This window comes from Pseudorca crassidens, chromosome 18, assembly GCF_039906515.1.
Source record: "Pseudorca crassidens isolate mPseCra1 chromosome 18, mPseCra1.hap1, whole genome shotgun sequence".
NCBI lineage: Eukaryota > Metazoa > Chordata > Mammalia > Artiodactyla > Delphinidae > Pseudorca > Pseudorca crassidens.
Window position 1 is genome coordinate 44331633 of NC_090313.1, and position 23271 is coordinate 44354903.

Consider the following 23271-nt stretch of genomic DNA (forward strand, 5'->3'; position numbering starts at 1 on the left):
GAAGAATCCTTGCATCACTGGGAAAAATCCCACTTGATCATGATGTATGATCCTTTTAATATGTTGTTGGATTCCATTTGATAGTATTTTGTTCCTGGAAACACAAAAGACCCCAAATAGCCAAAGCAATCTTGAGAAAGATAAACAGAGCTGAAGGAATCAGACTACCTGACTTCAAACTATGCTACAAAGCTACAGTAATCAAGACAGTATGGAAAATGCACAAGAACAGAAATATAGATCAATGGTACAGGATAGAAATCCCAGAGATAAACCCATACACATATGGTCACCTAATTTATGACAAAGGAGGCAAGAACATACAATGGAGAAAAGACATCCTCTTCAATAAGTAGTTCTGGGAAAACTGGACAGCTACATGTAAAAGAATGAAATAAGAACACTACCTAATGCCATACACAAAAGTAAACTCCAAATGGATTGAAAACCTAAATTTAAGACCAGACATTATAAAACTCTTAGAGGAAAACATAGGAAAAACACTCTTTGACATAAACCACAGCAAGATCTTTTCTGACCCACCTCCTAGAGAAATGAAAATAAAAGCAAAAATAAATAAATGGGACATAATTAATGTTAAAAGCTTTTGCACAGCAAAGGAAACCCATAAACAAGATGAAAAAACAACCCTCAGAATGGGACAAAATATCTTCAAATGAAACAATGGGCAAAGGATTAATCTCAAAAATATACAAACAGCTCATTGAGCTCAATATTAAAAAACAAAAACAGAGTAAAAAATGGGTGTAAAACCTAAATAAACATTTCACCAAAGAAAGCATATAGTTGGTCAAGAGGCACATGAAAAGATGCCCAACATCCATAATTATTAGAGAAATGCAAATCAAAACTACATTGAGTTATCACCTCACACCAGTCAGAATGGCCATTATCAAAAAATCTAGAAACAATAAATGCTGGAAAGAGTATTGTCAAAAAGACAACCCTCCTGCACTGTTGGTGGGAATGTAAACTGATACAACCACTATGGAGAACAGTATGGAGGTTCCTTAAAAATCTAAAAATAGAGCTACCAGAGCCAGCAATCTCACTACTGGGCATATATTCTGAGAAAATCATAATTCAAAAAGAGGCATGCACCACAATGTTAATTGCAGAACCATTTACAGTAGCCAGGACATGAAAGCAAACTAAATGTCTATTGACAGATGAGTGGCTAAAGAAGATGTGGTTCATATATACAATGAAATATTACTCAACTATAAAAATAAATGAAATTGTTTGACAGAATTCACCTGTGAAGCCATCTGGTCCTGGGCTTTTTTGTTGGAAGATTTTTAATCACAGTCTCAATTTCGGTGCTTGTGATTGGTCTGTTTATATTTTCTATTTCTTCCTGGTTCAGTGTTGGAAGGTTGTACTTTTCTAAGAATTTTTCCATTTCTTCAAGGTTGTCCATTTTATTGGCATAGAGTTGCTTGTAGTAATTTCTTATGATGCTTTGTTTTTCTGCAGTGTCAGTTGTTACCTCTCCTTTTTCATTTCTAATTATATTGATTTGAGTCTTCTCCCTTTTTTTTCTTGATAAGTCTGGCTAATGGTTTACCAATTTTGTTTATCTTCTCAAAGAACCAGCTTTTAGTTTTATTGATCTTTGCTATCGTTTCCTTCATTTCTTTTACATTTATTTCTGATCTGATCTTTATGATTTCTTTCCTTGTTCTAACTTTAGGGTTTTTTTGTTCTCCTTTCTCTAATTGCTTTGGGTGTAAAGTTAGGTTGTTTATTTGAGGTGTTTCTTGTTTCTTAAGGTAGGATTGTATTGCTACAAACTTCCCTCTTAGAACTGCTTTTGCTGCATCCCGTAGGTTTTGGGTCATCATGTTTTCATTGTCATTTGTTTCTAGGTATTTTTTGACTTCCTCTTTGATTTCTTCAGTGATCTCTTGGTTATTAAGTAGTCTATTGTTTAGCCTCCATGTGTTTGTATTTTGACAGATTTTTTCCGGTAATTGGTATCTAGTCTCATAGCATTGTGGTTGGAAAAGATAATTGATAGGATTTCAATTTTCTCAACTTACCAAGGTTTGATTTGTGACCCAAGATATGATCTATCCTGGAGAATGTTCCATGAGCACTTGAGAAGAAAGTGTATTCTGTTGTTTTTGGATGAAATGTACTATAAATATCAGTTACGTCCATCTTGTTTAACGTATCATTTAAAGCTTGTTTTTCCTTATTTATTTTCATTTTGGCTGATCTGTCCATTGGTGAAAGAAGGGTGCTAAAGTCCCTTACTATTATTGTGTTATTGCCAATTTCCCCTTTTATGGCTGTTGGCATTTGCCTTATGTATTGAGGTACTCCTATGTTGGGTGCATAAATATTTACAATTGTTATATCTCCTTCTTGGAATGATCCCTTGGTCATTATATAGTGTCCTTCATTGTCTCTTGTAACAGTCTTTATTTTAAAATTGATTTTTTCTGATTTGAGAATTGCTACTCCAGTATTCTTTTGATTTCCATTTGCATGGAATATCTTTTTCCATCCCCTCACTTTCAGTCTGTATGTATCCCTAGGTCTGAAGTGGGTCTCTTGAAAGCAGCATATATACAGGTCTTGTTTTTGTATCCATTCAGCAGTTGAAAGTCTCTGGCAATACTACACACAATTTCACCATATGATCCAGTAATCATGCTCCTTGGTATTTGCCCAAAGGAGCTGAAAAATTATGTCTACACAATAACCTGCCCATGGATGTTATGGAAGCTTCATTTGTAATTGCCAAAACTTGGAGGTAACCAAGATGTCTGTCCATAGGTGAATGGATAAATAAACTCTGGTATTCCTAGACAGTGGAATATTGTTTAACACTAAAAAGAAATGAACTATGAGGCCATGAAAAGAGGAGAGATAGAAGCCAAACTGGAAAAGGCTACATAATGTTAGATTTCAACTGTATAACTTTTTGAATAAGCAAAAATATGGAGAAAGTGAAAAGGTCATGGCTGCCAGGTTGGGGTAGTGGGTATGAATAGGTGAAGCATAGAGGATTTTAGGGCAGTGAAAATACTCTAGGATAACATAATGATGAACACATATCATACTTTTGTCTGAACACACAGAATGTACAACACCAAGGGTAATTATAATGTAACCTTGCACTCTGGGTGGTTATGATGTGTTAATGTAGGTTCATCATTTCTAACAGTTGTAACACTTTGTGAGTGGTTTTGATAATGATGAAGCTAAGCATGTATCAGGATAAGGGATATGTGAGAAATATATGCACCTTACCCTCAATTTTCTGTGAACCTAAAACTGCTGTAAAAAAATAAAATCTTAATTTAAATAAATAAATGGACAAGTAGTAAACAATTCTATGAGGAATTGATGAGGAAAAATTTCAGTGGAAAGAGAAAAAAACAATACTATATACACTTTTAGTGTTGTTACAGTAAGTTTACTCTGAATTTAAGGGTAATTTGGTGATCAGCTTGAAACATGCCATAGTAAGTAACCCTACTGCATTCTTCTTTTCCCTTATCTCTTGCTGTACAATTTATTAGGCTCATCTCAACTTTTTTTCATCCCCTCTCTAACATTTAGGTGGAGATGAAAGAATATACCTATGTTTTTTAATGAATAAAGCTGCAGTGGTATATGAAAAAAATAAACAAAATTGAATTTTTGGTAGTGACGTGGATGGATCTCAAGTCTGTCATACAGAGTGAAGTAAGTCAGAAAGAGAAAAACAAATACCTTATGCTAATGCATAGATATGGAATCTAAAAAATATATATATACTGATGAACTTAATGGCAAGGCAGGAATAAAGATATAGACATAGAGAATGGACTTGAGGACACAGGGTGGGAGGGGGAAGCTGGGGTGAAGTGAGAGTAGCATGGACATATATACACTACCAAATGTAAAATAGCTAGTGGGAAGCAGCTGCATAGCACAGGGAGATCAGCTCAGTGATTTGCGATGAACTAGAAGGGTGGGTTAGGGAGGGTGGGAGGGAGGCTCAAGAGGGAGGGGATATGGGGATATATGTATGCATGTGGCTGATTCACTTTGTTGTACAACAGAAACTAACACAGTATTGTGAAGCAATTATACTCCAATAAATATGTATTAAAAAAAAAAGAATTAGCTGAGGAGGTTTATTTAATCAAAGGTGAAGAGGTTTTATGTTTGTATGGAAAGAAAATTTATGAATTACATGAACAGAAAAGTTGAATAGACTGATAATTTGGAAAACTAGAATAGGTAGAATTTTATGTAGCTATTTTACAATTATAATACCAGCAACAGTGTAAGAAACAATAAGTGGTTTGCCAGTAAATATGTCAAAGTTAATTTGAACCTTCAAGTAGCATAACATTGCCTTTCCAAAACTTCTATTTTGTGATGAATTGTTATTTTCCATACTAAACACATATAATGAAATAACTTGTACAATTGCAAAATTCATATGTAAAATTATGCTGCTTGCAGATATATGCATAAGGATGTTATTTGCAATACTGTCTGCAAAGAAACAATATGTAGATGACTGAAATGTTCAATAATGAAAATGGTTTAAATTTAACTTAATTCTCAAAAAAGTCGCATGCAGCTATTAAAAAAGTAGATATATATCTTATGACCATAAGGATGTTAATCACTTACCAATTGAAAAATGAAGTATAAAACAATACATATACTCTGGCATTGTTTACAATACAGATGTGTATTGGCTTAGTTGTGTATTTCTCAGTACAATCCATCTGCTAAGATTCTGTACTAACTGGATAACGTTGGTTTGGGGGGATACGTCTTGGGGATTAAGCAGGATTTTCACTATTAGATATAGTGCTATGATGTTTACAATATTTTCAAGAAAAAATATACAGACAAAAAAAGTAAAATATGATATTCACTAGTAAGCTATTAATGTTTTACACACCTTGCTTTTGAAAAGTTGACAAGAACCTTTTGTTAGTTTAAATTTTTGACTCTCTTTTTAAATTAATTGCATTGAAAATTATTGTTTTAATAAACACTATTTTTAGATGTTCAAGATTCTAAGTGGCCTTAATTTTACTTATACCTTATGTAATCAATTTTCCTAGAGGATAACATTAGATAATTGCCTTTATTAATGATCTCCAAGTAAAGCAGAATATGCTCCATAATGTGGGTAGGCCTTATGCAGTTAATTGAAGTTCTTAAGGGGAAAGACAGGTCTCCTGAAGAGAAAAGAATTCTCCTCTAGTCTGCCTTCAGACTCAAAAGAGTTCAAGATCAAATTCTGCCTGAAATTCCACCCTGCTGGTCTGCTCTACACATTTTGGTCTTGTCATAACTGTATGAGTCAATTCCTTAAAATAGATCTTTTTCTCTTTGTATAAACAGACAATTGATTCCGTTTCTCTGTAAAACCCTGAATAATATAGCAACTAACAACGCTAAAAGTATTAAAGCTCAAGTGAATCGCAGTGGTTTTAAATTCAAATGCCTTTAGGGACATAGCAGATGATTGAAATTAGGAAATCAGATGGTTATAAAATATTAAGTACTGGTGGGAATGATTGCGAACTTGAGACTCCATTCCTGTTGAAAAAATTCTAACTAAAATATTTTAAACAATGTACCCCAATCAAAAGTTCTTGTAAACTCTTTCAGCATGTGGAATACAAATGTGACTTAGTTCCAAGAACTGATAGAAGGGAAAGAATTGTGGGTTAGAATGATTAGATAAAATTTCACAGAGGTAAAGAGATTTAGAATGTTCCTTGACCAATATTGGCTTAATGTTCCCCACAACTTAACTAAATTTTGGACAGGACTCTGACACCAGGCCCCCTACATTCTTTTTCTTAGAGCCTTTGCTTTAGAAAACCTATACTTGGAAATTCTTTCTCTGCTACTTTGAGATGTAAATCTTTTTAAAAGCTTCTTGCTAGTTTACAAAATAGGAATGTCTTTCTCAAGGAGCATAGCTTTGGTAGGCTAACACCAAATTGTAAAACTACCTACTGATATGAAGATATGAGAGAAAGTTTACTTTTCATTTTGGTAAAGACAATTCGGAAACACAAATAGCCTAAAATCCCCTAACTCCAGGTCTTAAAACCTCTCCAGGTTTTTGTTTCAGTGGAGTTGAGCTCAGACTGAGTTCTGACCTCTCTCTTTTATTTCAGTGACCTTGGAAAAAGACTTCCTTGCCTCTGTAATCTGTCCAGTGCAATTTTTTCATTGATTTTGTTTTCATATTTTAATTTCAGTTAACTTATAGTTACAAATAGATATAGGTACTTGAAAGTTTGCCTTTGTCTAAGAAAATGGCAAAAAAACCCACCACTTTATTTCAGTACTGTATGTATTCCTTATGACTATTTTACTCCTTTTCCCCTTTAAGTCATCAGTAAGCCAACATATATAATAGAGACATAATTCAAAATAAAACAAAGAAACATGATTTTAACATAAAGATGCTTTATCTCTAGAAAATTTAGGCCACCTTTTCACTCTGGTTGATTGATGAGACAGACCCATGATTATGTAGTCCATTTGTACTTATTAAATCATTGAAATTGTAGGTATTCCCACCTTTTTGCCAACTAATTAAAGTCAAATGATCATTTAGCAACTGTGATACGTATACTCTCTCATAATCAGTTGAAAATTTATTCTACTTTACAGAGATACAAATATAGATACAGGTACACAGATGAAAGAATATATATATATATATATATATATATATGAGTGTGTGTGTGTTTACACACATATATATGGAGAGAGAGAGAGAAGTAAAGACATTAAATTGAAATGAAAATCTCAATGAAAAACATCCCTCACTAAATCAGCAAATATCTTACCAACTCCACATTATAACAAAGAATTCTGTGGAAGAAATTAAAATTCAAGTTGTTTTTTTTTTCTTTTTTTTTTCCTGTATCTTTAGTGAGCAAGAATCATGGCTTTTAGCTACTGACCTGTTTATTTTTTATTTATTTATTTTTCCATTCAAAGGGGCCTTAACTACTAAATTATAACAGGAATCTAATAATGTCACTCTCACATATTAATCAGCAGGAATATTGAAATATCTATCTTTAAAGTTTACAATACCTGTGAGATATACATATGACATATATATGTACATTTCCTCTATTTAGTTAATATAAGCCATTGCATTTTATTAGTATGATATCTAGCATTGAAACATTTTCATAAAAATGTGAAAATATTTATTTTGAAAACCCAAGTTTTAATAAGCATTACTTTAGGAGTAAAAGAAAGTTGTTTGACAGAACAGTAAAGTAAAAAGTCATGCACAAGTTTTAAGGATAGCAGTTTCAGAATTCTCAATGTGAGTTTTCCTCAGATGAAAGGCAGTCAGAGATGTGGAAACTATTGCAAACTTCAATCTTTGTCACACAAATTTCTTAAAGGAAACAGAAGAGTCACCAGATAATTGAACAGTTTAGCAAGGTCAAGGTCCATATTTTCAATGCCTGGTAAAGCAAAAGCAGAAGTGAAGTATTAGTGGCTCAGCATACTACATACCTTTCATGATTGCAGCAATAGAAAAAAAAAAACTGTGAAGGAACACTATATTCAAAATTCAACAAGTATCACTGGATGCCTTTAGAGTAGAAAACAAGAACAGCAATATTAGCTACTGGCAGTATTGAATAATTCATTTCCTAATTTATTGCTGAACTTAAATTCAGAAACCAAATGCAAACTACAGGACAGGTGAGTTGTGAATTTCTAACAGTTTAAGTGAAATAGACCTGGAGTTTAAGTTTATTACAAGTGGAATATATGTCAATAGCATGACAGGGCTGTCAGAAAGGCAATTTTGACTTAGAATTAATACAACCGCAGTGTCCATATTAAAGTAGAGAACCCTTCATAGCTGTCAAGCCTGCTCAGATAACATTGGATCTAGCAAGATCAGCTCTGAGCACCACAAGTTACAAAGTCCCCACAATCTAACATATTCAAGTGAACTACGTGCATTTTTTTTTAATTTAGCTAAAGGAAATGAAAACATTTTCTTTAAAGAGTTAGACATACAGCTGGGGAGTACTATTATCTTACGTACTGAATGCTCGTGTTCTCTCAAAATGCATATCTTGAAAGACTAACCCTTAATGTTATGGTGTTAGTAGGTAAGCCTTTGAGCTGTAATTAAGTCACAAGGGTGGAGCCCCCATCAATGAGATTAGTGCCTTTATGAGACTGGAGAGCTTGTTTCACTCTCTACTCTTTGCTATGTGCAGATAAAAGGAAAAGATGGCCATCTGCAAACCAGGAAGCCAGACATCAAATCTGTTATCACCTTGATCTTGGAGTTGCCAGTCTCCAGGAATGTGAGAAATATTTTTTCTCACTAGGTGTGTAAGCCACCTAGTCTGTGGTATTCTGTTAGAGCAGTCCAAGCAAACTAAGAAATTTCTTTCATTTTTCTATTAACTCAACAAATATCCATTAAGTGTTGAATTTCTGCCACACACTGAGCTGGACATAGAAGATTTACAGTGAAATAATAAAATATAGTCAATATACATAAAGAGACTTTAGTCTTTTAAAGATGAGGGGTTGATACATTGACTGTAATGCAACCAACAGTAATTAGTGCTATGACAGGGGAACAAAGAGTATTACATAAAAAGGTCACCTAAACTAGCCAGTAAACAAGAGAAACACATTGCTATCAGGAAGTGAATAAATACTGAAGGATGTGGGAGAGTTAGAAAACTATGGTGATAAGAGAAATGCAGATAGATCCAAGGAGAGAATAAGATTGCATAAAGACTTGGGGCTAGTGAAAGAGGTTCTACTTTGGAAGATTTGAAAATAATTGTGCAGGGATGAATTATAGAGTCTCTGAGGGGGTATGGCAAAATCTGTTGCAAATAAGAAGAAAAAGCCTCAAATGATGGTAGGTCTTGTAAGGCATGTATAAGAATTGGAGTTTATCCTAAAGGTGAGGGACGACTATTAAATGGTGGGGGAAAAAAAAGTTTTTTGTTTTTTTTTTTAACATGACTGTCTTAGTTAAAATAGAGGAAGAGGAACAACAATGAAGAGAGTGATAACAGTTAAAAGCTGTAAAATTTTTCAGGAGATGAAGATGACCTGAAGGATGGAAAAGTCTGTGGTGATGAGGCCAAAGTATACTGTCAAGAGAGATTTTGGAGCTGGAAACTAAAGTGGGTGACACATGCGAAGGGAAAGGCAGTGGGAAAAGGGAATACAACAAGGTAATGTAGGAAATGAATTCTTCAGCCCAGCAGGCTGTGCTCAGCTAAAACTATTAATATGGAGAAATGGGAGAACAGATATTGGGGGCAGGGGGTGCAACTAGGAGCCTGTCACTTGATGTCCTAGCCATAGCAAAGTAAAAATTCCCATCTAGTCTGTAACATCAGAGAGAGATTTTGGCAAGACATGTATGATTGATATATTTTTTATAACAGCAAGTAGACGTTAGTAGAATCAGTGGAAGTAGAAGTTTTCTATGACCAGTTCAGACACAGAAAAATCACGTGGTATAATCTGTAAGATCTTTAGGCTTGCATTTTATTCCCAGCCTTGACATTTGATAATGTTTAGCCTTGTGAAAAATCAATAATTCTTTACAGGACTAATTTCCTGAACTGTGCAGTAGAGATAATTTCCCAGGATTCCTCAGTTCAAGAGAAGGCTGAATTAAATAGGGTATCATCTATGTAGTGTTTAGCAACTCCAGAGTGTTATACAAGTTTCGGCTACTGTTATCAATATCCAGATTTATGAAAAATAGATTAAATGAGAAGTTATGCTTGCAAGGAATATTACAGAGGTATTACTGAATTAGGCTGAAGGTTAGGCAAGATATCTGGATTACAAATAATTCCATTGAATTTTGCATGTTCCATGCTATGTGACAATGGCTTTTAATGGAGACAAGAAAGGATATGGCTTACCTGTAAGTATTTTGATATTATAAACAACCCTGGATGATTATATCTGAAGGGTTTGAGGAAAGTACCTGAAATATTTATTTATTTTCCCCCATAATATTTATCTTAGGGGAAAAATTCTCTATACTTTTATACTTGAGTAAAATCCACTGCAATTAAGTTTCTCAGTAGTCAGAATATGAAAAATAGTATTGCCATTTACAAAATATCCTAGAGTCTGAGGAGCGATCTTTTGATAAATACAAAGTCTGGAACTGTACAAAGAGTCAGCATTCACTAATTTCTTATTAAATAACTGCTTTCTCTAAAGAGTAAGTAGTACAGTGTTTCATGCAGAGAAAGAAATAATCATTAAATTCAAATTAAAGCATTTTGTGTCCTGCATGTCTAAGAGCAGATAACTAATACACAATTGTTTTTATCAAAAGAATGTATTATAAAATTTGGATTTCTGCATCATGAAAAAGCATCTTATTTATTAAAGAAGTCATATTTTTTTCAGGGACTAAATTAGTTCATGATAATTAGGTACTTGGAAAGGGTATTGACTTTTCAAACCAAGATAACTTTTTATATATGGAGAAGGAAAATATGGAAATATGTAACTCTCAGGACTGATTATGAACCAGCTAAATGAATCTAGAATTCCATCAAAAAAATTGTTATCCTATATACTTTCACTGTTTGTTCTTATGACAACTTTGCCCTCACTTATTCAATATAATTCTTTCTACTATCTTATGGACCACTGATAACAATAAAAATGAGAAGAATTAATTGAGATACAAGTATGACTTATCAAGGGACAAATATTTCATGAAGATCTAAAAAAATAGCTCATGGGAAATTTTGAAATCCTGACATCATTTTTTAAAATGACAGTTTTAATATGAGTTCCCACTGGTGTTTTAGGAAAACAACCTTTACTTAACATATACTTATGCCAAAAATTTAATTTTTTCTTAGAATAAAAAATGTTAGTTCGAATAGATTAAATAAATACATAATATTTAAGTCACCATAAATCAGGCACCAGGTGTTCAGGGACCAGATATCCATTCAGCTCAGGGATGCTGAGACAGGTTAGGTCCATAAATTGGGTCATGGAAGAATATAAAACTAAGATTAATTATGACATTTAATTTTAAAAATATAGAATATAGTTCCAGATCAGATGATTCAAACATAAGAGTATTTACAAGTCCATGGCAATTATTACAATATCAAACATCTGTTCATAAAATCATGTTATGATTTTTGCAAGGAAAGCTTTCCTAACACTCTATCTAATATGGAGAAAAATAATGCCACATCTAAACATTTTTTCTTTAACATAGATTTTCTATTGAAATATTTCAAAAATGAACTTGCCTGAGAAAAATAATACAATTAGGATGTTAAAAAGTGGTTGTTATATTGGATGTGTACTTCTGTAACATTCGTCTGGAGAAGACAAAGCAACAAACAAGAGGCAAGCAAGTAAGCTTGCCTAAGTATGTGTAGGAAAAAAACAGCAAGCAAGTAAGCTTACCTAAGTATGTGCAGGAAAAAAACAGCATTGATAAGCACAATAATCGTTATCATGTTTCTTGAGTAACTGTCATAATTGCAAGGTAGGGTCATCAGAGTGTTTTGCAGGTTTTATCATTTACAGAATATGTACATTTGAATGTGAAGAGGATTGGCATAACACTTGGTGCCTCGTATCATTTTAACTTGTAGTGAACAAGTGGATGTGAGAATATAAAGGAAAATAAATATGTCCGTTTGTTATTAAGGAACCCCAAGAAATATAAAATTAACAATAATAAATGTTTGGTTTTCTTTTATTTTTATGTGTCAAGCATAGGTTATACCATCTACTATGACATGTCAGTTAAAATGAGTTTAACTGTATCAACCTTTTATCAACACAGTTATATCTCAAAAATACTTTGCTCAGATGTGATCAACTTGCAGAAAAATGATACATTATGTTTGTATGACTTTAAATATATACACTTACATAGAAACATTGTTTACAAAAGCACACAAGCATCATAAAAAGTTTTATAATGCATGTATCATTAAAAAATGGATAGCAAAGATGCAAAGAAACACCCAGAAAGCAGTAGTGAGAATATAGAGAGAACAAAGGTGCTTCAATTGTACATAATATACTATTGCTTTATAAAAAAAAGTATCTAAAGGAAATATGACATAATCTTAATTAATGATACAAATATAATCTAATTTGAGTGGTTGATACATGGTTCTATTGTTTTATTTTTCTATATATTAAATAGTTAATATTAAAATTCATGAAATATAGCAAATTAAAATATGTTTAAATAAGAAAGAAAAAGCAAAAAAAAAAGAGGGAAAAAGAAAAGACAACATTAAGTTTAGTAATCTAAATGCACTTCACAGAATACTAAAGACTTCTTACAGAAGGCTCATAGGTAAGATTTTAAGCACTCAAGCTTTCCATTCAGAAATATGCAAGATTCAATTATCCATAAGATTTTACAAAACAGATTCTAGAAATAGCAAAACAATACTGGATTCTGACACCAGAAAAAGTTCACTTTTGAAAGTAAAATAATTACAAACTTTAAGTTTGAAAATGCATATGATAAACATGAATTAAAACCAATATTTTAATGTTTTCAAGAACAATGTATTTTTTACATATTTAGCAAAATAGAAAGATTGTCTTGCAAATTGTTCCCTTATTCCTTTCCAACTAATTTTGTCCTTCAAAACTGAAACAACATGATAGTTAAATTATCTGGAAAAGCCCAATCTGAGCTTCATAAATCTATACTGTAGGGCTTCCCTGGTGGCGCAGTGGTTGAGAGTCCGCCTGCTGAGGCAGGGGACACGGGTTCATGCTCCGGTCCAGGAGGATCCCACATGCCGTGGAGCGGCTGGGCCCGTGAGCCATGGCCGCTGAGTCTGCACGTCCGGAGCCTGTGCTCCACAACGGGAGAGGCCACAACAGTGAGAGGCCCGTGTACCACAAAAAATAAAAAAAATAAATCTATACTGTACTGTACCTATTATTACTACTAAAGGTAGTATGGTATTTGTAGAAACTTTATAAAATCCAGAATAGGCAAAAAAACAAAAACAAAAGCAAAATCTACAAATAACTTTTTTGAAATCCCTGGAAAATTCTATAACCAACTTTTTGCTCTATAGGGTGAATTATAAAATATTTCTTATTTATAAATTTATTTCAAGGTATAATACACATAACTCCCCATAGCCAGATTTTTATAATAATATATAAGAAATTCCTGAGACATAGTTTTGTGTATATTCCTTTATTTTACACTCAGAACTCTATCGTTATTTCGCCATTTCCGTATTATATAACATTTAAGTTGCTTCAATTTTTCATTATTTCAATTAATACTTCTGTTATGTGAATAGAATATGAAAACTCATGTGAATGCATCCTCATATTAAACTCTAGAAGAATGATTATACTAAAGAGTATGTACACTTTGAATAATTTGACATATCTGGACAATTGCTCTCTAGAAAATTTTACTAATATACATTTTATGCATTTTATGATTTTGTCTCTCTTCAAAACAGACTTTCTGGCTTCATTCAATTCTCATTCTATTTTTTTAGGAGTTGCTTTTCATATATTAACCACACTCAGACCTGTACCTTCCCAAGATACACATTAACTTCTTTATGTACTTCCAAAATCCCTTCAAACTGATTTGATGTAATTATTATAAATCTAATCAAAATGTACTAATTCACTTTCTGAGACTCAAAAAATTGTCAATTCCTTCAAAAAAGAAGTTTGTTGGGTATCTTTCAGTTTGTACTAAATTTAAAGATCAATTTGGGGAAAATTACTAGTATAAAAATCCAATCCAGGGACATAGCATAGCTTTGTATTTATTTATATCTTTATTTTTCTTTCAGTAATATATTGCAGTTTTAGGAATACCAAACTTGTAAACATTTTTTTATTGAATTTTATTTTATTTATTTTTTATACAGCAGGTTCTTATTAGTTATCCATTTTATATATATTAGTGTATATATGTCATACCCAATCTCCCAATGCATCACACAACCAACCCCCCCACCACTTCCCCCCCTAAGTGTTCATACGTTATTTCTCTACATCTGTGTCTCTATTTCTGCCCTGCAAACCAAAATATCCATACCATTTTTCTAGGTTCCACATATATGTGTTAATATACCATATTTATTTTTCTCTTTCTGACTTACTTCACTCTATTTGACAGTCTCTAGATCCATCCACATCTCTACAAATGACCCAATTCTGTTCCTTTTTATGGCTGAGTAATAATTCATTGTATACATTTACCACAACTTCTTTATCCATTCGTCTGCCAATGGGCATTTAGGTTACTTCCATGTCCTGCCTATTGTAAATAGTGTTGCGATGAACATTGGGGTGCATATGTCTTTTGCAATTATGGTTTCCTCTGGGTATATGCCCAGTAGTGGGAGTGCTGGGTCATACGGTAATTCTATTTTTACTTTTTTAAGGAACCTCCACAGTGTTCTCCATAGTGGCTGTATCAATTTACATTCCCACCAACAGTGCAAGAGGGTTTCCTTTTCTCCACACCCTCTCCAGCATTTGTTGTTTGTAGATTTTCTGATGATGCCCATTCTAACTGGTGTGAGGTGATACCTCATCGTAGTTTTGATTTACATTTCTCTAATAATTAGTGATGTTGAGCAGCTTTTCATGTGCTTCTTGGCAATCTGTATGTCTTCTTTGGAGAAATGTCTATTTAGATCTTCTGCCCATTTTTGGATTGGGGTGTTTGTTTATTTAATATTGAGCTGCAGGAGCTGTTTCTATATTTTGGAGATTATTCCTTTGTCCATTGATTCATTTACAAATATTTTCTCCCATTCTGAGGGTTGCCTTTTTGTCTTGCTTGTAGTTTCCTTTGCTGTGCAAAAACTTTCAAGTTTCATTAGGTCCCATTTGTTTATTTTTGTTTTTATTTCCATTACTCTAGGAGGTGGATCAAAAACGATCTTGCTGTGATTTATGTCAAAGAGTGTTCTTCCTATGTTTTCTTCTAAAAGTTTTATAGTGTACTGTTTTACATTTAGGTCTCTAATCCATTTTGAGTTTATTTTTGTGTATCATGTTAGGGAGTGTACTAATTTCATTCTTTTACATGTAGTTGTCCAGCTTTCCCAGCACCACTTATTGAAGAGGCTGTCTTTTCTCCATTGAATATCCATGCCACTTTTGACATAGATTAGATGACCATATGTGCATGGTTTTATCTCCGGGCTTTCTATCCTGTTCCATTGATCTATACTTCTGTTTTTGTGTCAGTACCATATTATCTTCATTATTGTAACTTTGTAGTATAGTCTAAAGTCAGGGAGTCTGATACCTCCAGCTCTGTTTTTTTCCCTCAAGACTGCTTGGGCTATTCGGGGTCTTTTGAGTATCCATACAAATTTTAAGATTTTTTGCTCTAGTTCTATAAAAAATGCCATTGGTAATTTGATAGGGATTGCACTGAATCTGTAGATTGCTTTTGGTAGTAGAGTCATTTTCACAACATTGATCCTTCCAATCCAAGAACATGTATATCTCTCCATCTGTTTGTATCATCTTTAATTTCTTTCATCAGTGTCTTATAGTTTTCTGCATATAGGTCTTTTGTCTCTGTAGGTAGGTTTATTCCTAGATATTTTATTCCTTTGTTGCAATGGTAAATGGGAGTATTTCCTTAATTTCTCTTTCAGATTTTTCATCATTAGTGTATAGGAATGCAACAGTTTTCTGTGCATTAATTTTTGTAATTTTCTAAATCCTGCTACTTTACTGTATTCATTGATTATCTGTAGTAGTTTTCTGGTGGCATCTTTAGGATTCTCTATTTATGGTATCATGTCATCTGCAAACAGTGACAGTTTTACTTCTTCTTTTCCAATTTGTATTCTTTTTATTTCTTTTTCTTTCCTGATTGACGTGGCAAGGACTTCCAAAGTTATGCTGAATAATAGTGGCGAGAAAGGACATCCTTGTCTTGTTCCTGATCTTAGAGGAAATTTTTCCAGTTTTTGACAATTGAGAATGATGCTTGTTGTGGGTTTCTTGTATATGTCCTTAATTATGTTGAGGTAGTTTCCCTCTATGCCCACTTTCTGGTGAGTTTTTATCATAAATCGATGTTGAATTTTGTCAAATCTTTTTCTGCATTTATTGAGATGATCATATGTTTTTTCTTCCTCAGTATGTTAATATGGTGTATAACACTGATTGATTTGCTTATATTGAAGAATCCTTGCATCCCTGGATAAATCCCACTTGATCATGGTGTATGATTCTTTTAATGTGTTATTGGATTCTGTTTGATAGTATTTTATTGAGGATATTTGCTTATATATTCATGAATGGCATTGGTCTGTAATTCTCCTTTTTTGTAGTATTGTTCTCTGGGTTTTGTATCAGGATGATGGTGGCCTCATAGAATGAGTGTGGCAGGGTTCCTTCGTCTGAAAATTTTTGGAAGAATTTGAGAAGGATGGGGGTTGCTCTTCTCTAAATTTTTGGTAGAATTCACCTGTGAAGATATCTGGTCCTGGACTTTTTTTGTTGGAAGAATTTTAAACACAGTTTCAATTTAATTGTTTGTGATTCGTCTGTTCATATTATCTGTTTCTTCCTGGTTCAATCTTGGAAGGTTATACCTTTCTAAGAATTTGTCCATTTATTCCAGCTTGTCCATTTTATTGGCATAGAGTTGCTTCTAGTAATCTCTTAGGCTGATTTGTATTTCTGTGGTGTCTGTTGTACTTCTCTCTTCTCATTTCTAATTTTATTGATTTGAGTCCTCTCCCTCTTTTTTCTTGATGAGTCTGGCTAATTGTCTATCAACTTTGTTTATCTTCTCAAAGAACCAGCTTTTAGTTTTATTGATCTTTGCTATTATTTCATTTTTTCTATTTCATTTATTTCTGCTCTGATCTTTATGATGTCTTTCCTTCTAGTAACTTTGGGTTTTGTTTTTTCTCCTTTCTCTAGTTCCTTTAGCTATAAGGTTAGATTTTTTATTTGAGATTTTTTTTTTCTTGAGGTAGGATTGTATTGCTATAATCTTCCCTCTTAGAAATGCTTTTGCTGCATCCCATAGGTTTTGGATCATTGTGTTTTCATTGTCATTTGTCTCTAGGTATTTTTTGATTTCCTCTTTGATTTCTTTAGTGATCTCTTGGTTATTTAATAACATATTGTTTAGCCTCCATGTGTTTGTGTTTTTTTATGTTTTTTGCCTGTAATTGACTTCTAATCTGATAGCATTGTGGTCAGAAAAGATTATTGATATGATTTTAATTTTCATAAATTTACTGAGGCTTGATTTGTGACCCAAGATGTGATCTAATCTGGAGAATGTTCTGTGTGCCCTTGAGAAGAAAGTGTAATCTGCTGTTTTTGGATGGAATGTCCTATAAATATGAATGAAATCTATGTGGTCTATTGTGTCTTTTAAAGTTCATATTTCCTTATTAATTTTCTGTTTGGATGATCTGTCCATTGGTGTAAGTGTGGTGTTAAAGTCCCCCACCATTATTGTGTTACTGTCGATTTTCTCTTTTATAGCTGTTAGCAGTTCACTTATGCAGTGAAGTGCTCCTATGTTGGGTGCATATATATTTATAATTTTTATATCTTCTTCTTGGATTGATCCCTTGATCATTATGTAGTGTCTGTCTTGTCTCTTGTAACATTCTTTATTTTAAAGTCTATTTTATCTGATATGAGTACTGTTACTCCAGCTTTCTGTTGATTTCCATTTGCATGGAATATCTTTTTCCATCCCCTCACTTTCAATTTGTATGTGTCCCTAGATCTGAAGTGGGTCTCTTGTAGACAGCATATATATGGGTCCTGTTTCTGTATCCATTCAGTAAGCCTGTGTCTTTTGGTTGGAGCATTTAATCCTTTCACTTTTAAGATAATTATCAATATGTATGTTCCTATTACCATTTTCTTAATTGTTTTGTGTTTATTTTTGTAGGTCTTTTTCTTCTCTTGTGTTTCCCACTCAGAGAAGTTCCTTTAGCATTTGTTATAGAGCTAGTTTTGTGGTGCTGAATTCTTTTAGCTTTTGCTTGTCTGTAAAGCTTTTGATTTCTCCATCAAATTTGAATGAGATCCTTCCCAGAAAGAGTAATCTTGGTTACAATTTCTTTCCTTTCATCACTTTAAATATGTCATGCCACTTCCTTCTGGGTTGTAGAGTTTCCTGCTGAGAAATCAGCTGTTAACCTTATGGGAGTTCCCTTGTATATTATTTGTCATTTTTCCCATGCTTTTTTCAATAATTTTTCTTTGTCTTTAATTTTTGCCAGTTTGATTACTATGTGTCTCTGCATGTTTCTCCTTGGGTTATCCTGCCTGGAGCTCTCTGTGCTTCCTGGACTTGGGTGGCTATATCCTTCCCCATGTTAGGGAAGTTTTCGACTCTAATCTCTTCAGGTATTTTCTTGGGTCCTTTCTCTCTGTCTTTTCCTTCTGTGACCCCTATAATGCAAATGTTGTTGCATTTAATGTTGTCCCAGAGGTCTCATAAGCTGTCTTTATTTATTCTCATTATTTTTTCTTTATTCTGTTCTGCAGCAGTAAATTCCACCATTCTGTGTTCCAGGTCACTTATCCATTCCTCTGCCTCAGTTATTCTGCTATTGATTCCTTCTAGTGTATTTTTCATTTCAGTTATTTTGTTTTTCATCTCTGTTTTCTTTTTTGCTTTTTTTTAATTCTTCTAGGTCTTTGTTAAACATTTCTTGCATCTTCTCGACCTTTGCCACTATTCTTTTTCCGAGGTCCTGGATCATCTTCACTATCATTATTCTGAATTCCTTTTATGGAAGGTTGTCTATCTCCACTTCATTTAGTTGTTTTTCTGGGGTTTTATCTTGTTCCCTCATCTGATATATAGCACTCTGCCTTTTCATCTTGTATATCTTTCTGTGAATGTGGTTTTTGTTCCACAGACTGCAGGATTGTAGTTCTTGCTTCTGCTGTGTGTCCTCTTTAGGATGAGGCTATCTGAGAGGCTTGTTGTAAACATTTTTAAATTGATGCCTAAACATATTTTGATGTATACTACTGTGAATAGACTTTCTGATTTCAAATTCAATTGTTCTTAAATATTCATAAATATAACCTTTTAATTAATTAATTAAAATATCTCTATTGGAGTAAAATTACTTTCCAATGTTGTGTTAGCATTTCCTGTACAACAAAGTGAATCAGCTACATGTATATATATATCCCCATATTCCATCCCCCTTGAGCCTCCCTCCCACCTTTCTTATCCCACCCCTCTAGGTCATCCCAAAGCATCAAGTTGATCTCCCTGTGCATCAGCTTCTCACCAGCCATCCATTTTACATTTGTGTACATATGTACATTAGTGTACATATGTTAATTCTTCTCTCTCACTTCACCACAGCTTCCCCTTCTCCCTGCTCTGTCCTCAAGTCCATTCTCTATGTCTGCATCTTTATTCCTGCCCTGCCACTAGGTTCATCATTATTGTTCTTTTAGATTCCATATATGTCTGTTAGCATCCAGTATTTGCTTTTCTCTTTCTAACTTGCTTCACTCTGTATGACATACTCTACGTCCATCCACCTCTTTACAAATAATTCAATTTTGTACCTTTTTGTGGCTGAGTAATATTCAATTGTATATATGTGCCACATCTTCTTTATCCATTCATCTGTCAATGAACATTTAGGTTGCTTCCATGTCCTGGCTATTGTAAATAGTGCTGAAATAAACAATGTGGTACACAATGGTTTTGAATTATGGTTTTCTCTGGGTATATGCCCAGTAGTGGTATTCCTGAGTCGTATGGTAGTTCTAATTTTAGTTTTTTAAGAACCTCCTTACTGTTCTGCATAGTGGCTGTGTCAATTTACATTCCCACCAACAGGTCAGGAGGGTTCCCTTTTTCCACACCCTCTCCAGCATTTATTTTTTTCTAGATTTTTTGATGATGGCCATTCTGTCCAGTGTGTGGAGATACCTCATTGAGGTTTTGATTTGCATTTCTCTAAGGATTAGGGATGTTGAGCATCTTTTCACATGTTTGTTGGCAATCTGTATGTCTTCTTTGGAGAAATGTCTATTTAGGTGTTCTGCCCATTTTTGGATTGGGTTGTTTGTTTTTTTGATATTGAGGTACATGAGCTGCTGTATATTTTGGAGATTAATCCTTTGTTAATTCCTTTACTTGCAAATATTTTCTCCCATTCTGAGGGTTGTCTTTTCCTCTAGTTTATTGTTTCCTTTGCTGTGCAAAAGCTTTTAAGTTTCACTAGGTCTCATTTTTTTATTTTTGGTTTTATTTCCATTATTCTAGGAGGCATTCAAAAAGGATCTGGCTGTGATTTATGTCAGAGAGTTTTCTGCCTGTTTTCTGCTAAGAGTTTTATAATGTCTGATCTTACACTTAGGTCTTTAATCCATTTTGAGTTTACTTTTTATATGGTTTTAGGGAATGTTCTAATTTCATTCTTTTACAGGTAGCTTTCCAGTTTTCCCAGCACCACCTATTGAAGAGGCTGTCTTTTCTCCATTGTATGTTCTTGTCTCCTTTGTCATAAATTAGTTCGCAATATGTATGTGGGTTTATCTCTGGGTTCTCTATCCTCTTCCATTGATCTATATTTCTGTTTTTGTGCCAGTATCATATTGTCTTGATTACTGTAACTTTGTAGCATAGTCTGAACTCAGGGAGCCTGGTTACTTTAGCTCTGTTTTTCTTTCTCAAGATTGCTTTGGCTATTCAGGATCTTTTGTTTTTCCATACAAATTGTAAACTTTTGTTCTAGTTATGTGAAAAATGCCATTGGTAATTTACTAGGAATTGCATTGAATCTGTAGATTACTTTGCATAGTATAGTCATTTTCACAATGCTGATTCTTCCAATCCAAGAGCATGGTATATCTCTCCATCTGTTTGTATCATCTATTATTTATTTCATCAGTCTCTTATACTTTTCTGCATACAGTTCTTTTGCTTCCTTAGGTAGGTTTATTCCTAGGTATTTTTTGTTGTTGTTGTTGTTGTAGGTAAATGGGAGTGTTTCCTTAATTTCTCTTTTGGATCTTTCATTGTTAGTGTATAGGAATGCAAGAGATTTCTGGGCATTAATTTTGTATCCTGATACTTTACCAGATTCATTAATTAACTCTAGTAGTTTTCTGGTGGCATCTTTAGGATTTTCTATGTTTAGGATCATGTCATCTGCAAAGAGTGATTGCATTACTTCTTCTTTTCCAATCTGGGTTCCTTTTGTTTCTTTTTGTTTTCTGATTGCCATGGCTAAAATTTCCAAAACTATGTTGAATAATATTGGTGAGATTGGGCACTCTTGTCTTCTTCCTGATCATAGAGAAATGCTTTCAATTTTTCACCATTGAGAATGATGTTGGCTGTGGGTTTGTCATATATGGATCTTATTATGTTGAGGTAATTCCCTCTATACCCACTTTCTGGAGAGTTTTTTTTTTTTTTATCATAAATCAGTGTTGAATTTTGTTGAAAGCTTTTTCTCCATCTTTTGAGAATCTCATATAATTTTTGCCCTTCAGTTTGTTAATATCGTGTATCACATTGATTGATTTGCATATATTGAAGAATCCTTGCATTCCTGGAATAAACCCCACTTGATCATTCTGTATGATCCTTTTAATATGCTGTTGGATTCTGTTTGCTTGTATTTTGTTGAGGAATTTTGCGTCTATGTTCATCAGTGATATTGGCCTGTGGTTTTCTATTTTTGTGACATCTTTGTCTGTTTTTGATATGATGATGAAGGTGGCCTGGTAGAATGAGTTCAGGAGTATTCCTCACTCTGCTATGTTTTGAAGAGTTTGAGAAGTATAGGTTTAGCTCTTCTCTAAATGTTTCATAGAGTTCGCTGTGAAGCCATCCAGCCCTGGGCAGTGTTTTGCTGGAAGATTTTTTAATCACTATTTCAATTTCAGTGCTTGTGATTGGTCTTTTCATATTTTCTATTTCTTCCTGGTTCAGTCTTGGAAGGTTGTACTTTTCTAAGAATTTGTCCTTTTCTTCCAGATTGTCCATTTAATTGGCATATTGTTGCTTGTAGTAATCTCTCATGATCCTTTGTATTTCTGTATTGTCATTTGTAACTTTTCCTTTTTCATTTCTAATTCTGTTGATTTGAGTCCTCTCCCTTTTTTCTTTGATGAGTCTGACTAATGGTTTATCAATTTTGTTTATCTTCTCAAAGAACCAGCTTTTAGTTTTATTGATCTTTGCTATTGTTTCCTTTATTTCTTTTCATTTATTTCTGATCTGATCTTTATGATTTCTTTCCTTCTGCTAACTTTGGGCTTTTTTTGTTCTTCTTTATCTAATTGCTTTAGGTGTAAGGTTAGGTTGTTTATTTGAGATATTTCTTTTTCTTGAGGTAGAAATTATTGCTATAAACTTCCCTCTTAGAACTGCTTTTGCTACATCTCATAAATTTAGGGTCATCATGTTTTCATTGTTGTTTGTTTCTAGGTATTTTTAAATTTCCTCTTTGATTTCTTCAGTGATCCCTTGGTTGTTTAGTAGCATATTGTTTAGCTTCCCTGTGTTTTTATTTGTGACTTTTTTTTTTTTTTTTTGCTGTAATTGAAATGTAGGCTCATAGCATTGTGTTCAGAAAAGATGCTTGATGAGATTTCAATTATCTTAAATTTACCAAGCCTTGATTTGTGACCCAAGGTGCAATCTATCCTGGAGAATATTCCACGTGCACTTGAAAAGAAAATATGTTCTCTTGTTTTTGGATATAATGTTCCATAAATATCAATTAGGTCCATTTGTTCTAATGTGTCATTTAAAGCTTTTGTTTCCTTATTTATTTTCTGTTTGGATGATCTGTCCATTGGTGTAAGTAGGGTGTTAAATTGCCTACTATTATTGTTTTACTGTCGATTTCACTTTTATGGCTGTTAGCATTTGCCTTGTGTATTGAGATGCTCCTATGTTGGGTGCATAATATTTACGATTGTTATATCTTCTTCTTGGATTGAGCCCTTGATCTTTACGTAGTGTCTTTTCTTTTCTCTTGTAATAGTCTTTATTTTAAAGTCTATTTTTCTTTTCTGATATGAATATCGTTACTCCAGCTTTCTTTGGATTTCCAGTTGCATGGAATATCTTTTTCCATCACTTCACTTTCAGTCTGTATGTGTCCCTAGTTCTAAAGTGTGTCTTCTGTAGACAATATATATATGGGTCTTGTTTTTGTATCCATTCTGCCA